Genomic DNA, 2,560 nt, shown 5'->3' with positions numbered 1-2,560 from the left:
ACAGGCATGTGCCACCATGCCCAGCTATAATATATATATATTTTTTTTTTTTGTAGAGACAAGTTCTCATCATGTTGCCCAGGCTGATCTTGAACTCCTGGGCTCAAGAGATCCACCTGCCTCAGCCTCCCAGAGTGCTGAGTACTACAGGTGTGAGCCACAGTACCCAGCCTCTCCACTGGCTTTCAGGGGTAATATATATTGTAAATATTTTCTCCCAGTGTGTCGGCTGTCTTTTTACTTTGCTCATGGTGATATTTGCTCTGCCAAAAACCCTTGTTTTTTGTTTTAATTTAATCAGTTTTATCAATGTTTTTAGTGCATTTAGTGAATCTGGATTTTGAGTCATAATGAGAATGTCTTTCCCTATATGAATTTCCCTCTTAAAGAGAAATTCACCTCGTTTTTTCCTAATACGTGTAGGGATGTACTTTCCATTTAGATCCCTGATCATCTGGAGTTCATTTTTTAATAGGTGTGATGAGGTCAGCTCAATTTCATCTTTTCCCCCAAATGGCAAACCGATTGTCCCAGCATCATTTATTTGAAAGTGCATTTTTGCCCGAGTGATTTGAGTTGCTACCTTTATCATACACTAAAGTTCCATATGTATTAAAATTATTTCTGGTTTTTCTGTGACAGACTTGACAAACTATAATAGGCTTGCGCACCTGTTCAAGTGCTAGTACTACATTGTTTTAATTATAGGGGTTTTATAGTATGCTTCAGCGTCTGATTGGGCTAGTGACCTTCATCGCTTTTCCTTTTTAGTGATTTCCTGGCTATTCTTAAATTACATGTTTATTTTTCCACGTGAAATTTAGTATCAACTTGTCTAGTTTCATTTTTTCAAAAAGTTTGTTGGTGTTTTTTATTGGGATTACATTAAAGTTATAAGTTAACTTAGGGAGACCTGCCATTTTTATTATGTTGAGTCATTCTAAGAACAATAAATATCTTTCAATTTGTTCAAGTACACTTTTATGTTTTTAAAGCTTTCCTCATGTGGATTTTCTATGTCTCCTATTAGCACTTATTCCCAAATACTTTATCTTCTTTGTTGCCACATAAATGGCATTTTCTGTGCCATTATATACTCTACCTGGTTATCATTTGTGTATATGAAGGCTATCAAGTTCTATATGATAATTTTACCTTATTGAATTGTTAGTTTTATTGATATTCTAGGGTTTTGTTTTGTATGTACATTCATCATCTGCTAGATATAGTTTTACTTTTTCTAATCTCATGCATCTTATTGATTCTTCTTGTCTAATTGCATTGAGCTTATATCTCTAGTATAATGTTGATTAGTAGTGGAGATGGTGGGCAAATTCATCTTGTTCTCGATCTTAGTGGAAAGTTTCTGGGGCTTCCCCATTAAAGAGTTGGTGGCTTTTTCACTAAAAGTGTATGTGTGGGGGTGGGAGTGTGTGTGTATGAAAGTGCACATATGTGTATTTGCATGTTAATAAAGGATAGGTCAAGGGTGGTGGTGGCTCATGCCTGTAATACCAGCATTTTTGGAGGTCATGGTGGGAAGATCACTTGACACCAGAATTTTAAGAGTAGCCTGGGCCACATAGCGAGACCCTGTCTCTACAAAAACATTAAAAAAAAAATTACTGAGTGTGGTGGTGTGTGCCTGTAGTCCCATCTACTCGAGAGGCCTAAGTGGGAGGATTGCTTAAACCCAGGATTTGGAGATTTCGGTGAGCTATGCTGACAGCACTGCACTCCAGCCTCAGCAACAGAGTGAGACCCTGTCTCTAAAAATACTCTGAATAATATAACTTCCTATTTTCTTGAGGGTTTTTTTTTTAACTTTTATTTTTTTGAGACAGTCTCACTCTGTCACCCAGGCTGGAGTGCAGTGGTGCCATCTTGGCTCACTGCAACCTCCGCCTCCCAGGTTCAAGCTCTTCTCCTGCCTCAGCCTCCAGAGTAGCTGGGACCACAGGTGCACTCCACCACACCTGACTAATTTTTATATTTTTAGTAGAGACCGGGTAAGAAATGGTAACCCAAATGTTCATTAATGGATGAATGGATAAAGAAAATGTGGTCAATATATACAATGAAATATTTTTCAGCCTTCAAAAGGAAATTCTGTCATAGGCTACAACATAGATGAAGCTTGAACAGATTATGCTAAATGAAATAAGCCAACGTCCAAGGACAAATACTGTATGATTCCACTTACATGAGGTAACCGGAGTAGTCAAATTCACAGAGACAGAAAGTAGAATAGTGGTTGCTGGGGGTTGGGGAAAACAGAATATGGGGAGTTAGTATTTTATGGATACAGAGTTTCAGTCTGGAATAATAAGGGGAAAGATAACAGTGATGGTTGCACATTTAAAATGATAAAAATAGAAAATTTTGTTATATATATTTTAGTACAGTTAAAAAAAATCCTGCTCTTATTCCTCAATGTTCAACACATGGTAGATGAGCAATTACTATCTGTTGAATGAACAATGAACACAGCAAATAGCAACAGAAACAAGGAAAACTGACCAATTAATTCTGCCTGGATATATTTTTAAAAAGAAACTTC

This window comes from Rhinopithecus bieti, unplaced genomic scaffold (assembly GCF_001698545.2).
Source record: "Rhinopithecus bieti isolate Rb0 unplaced genomic scaffold, ASM169854v2 scaffold_10223, whole genome shotgun sequence".
NCBI lineage: Eukaryota > Metazoa > Chordata > Mammalia > Primates > Cercopithecidae > Rhinopithecus > Rhinopithecus bieti.
This window is presented reverse-complemented; position numbering follows the sequence as displayed.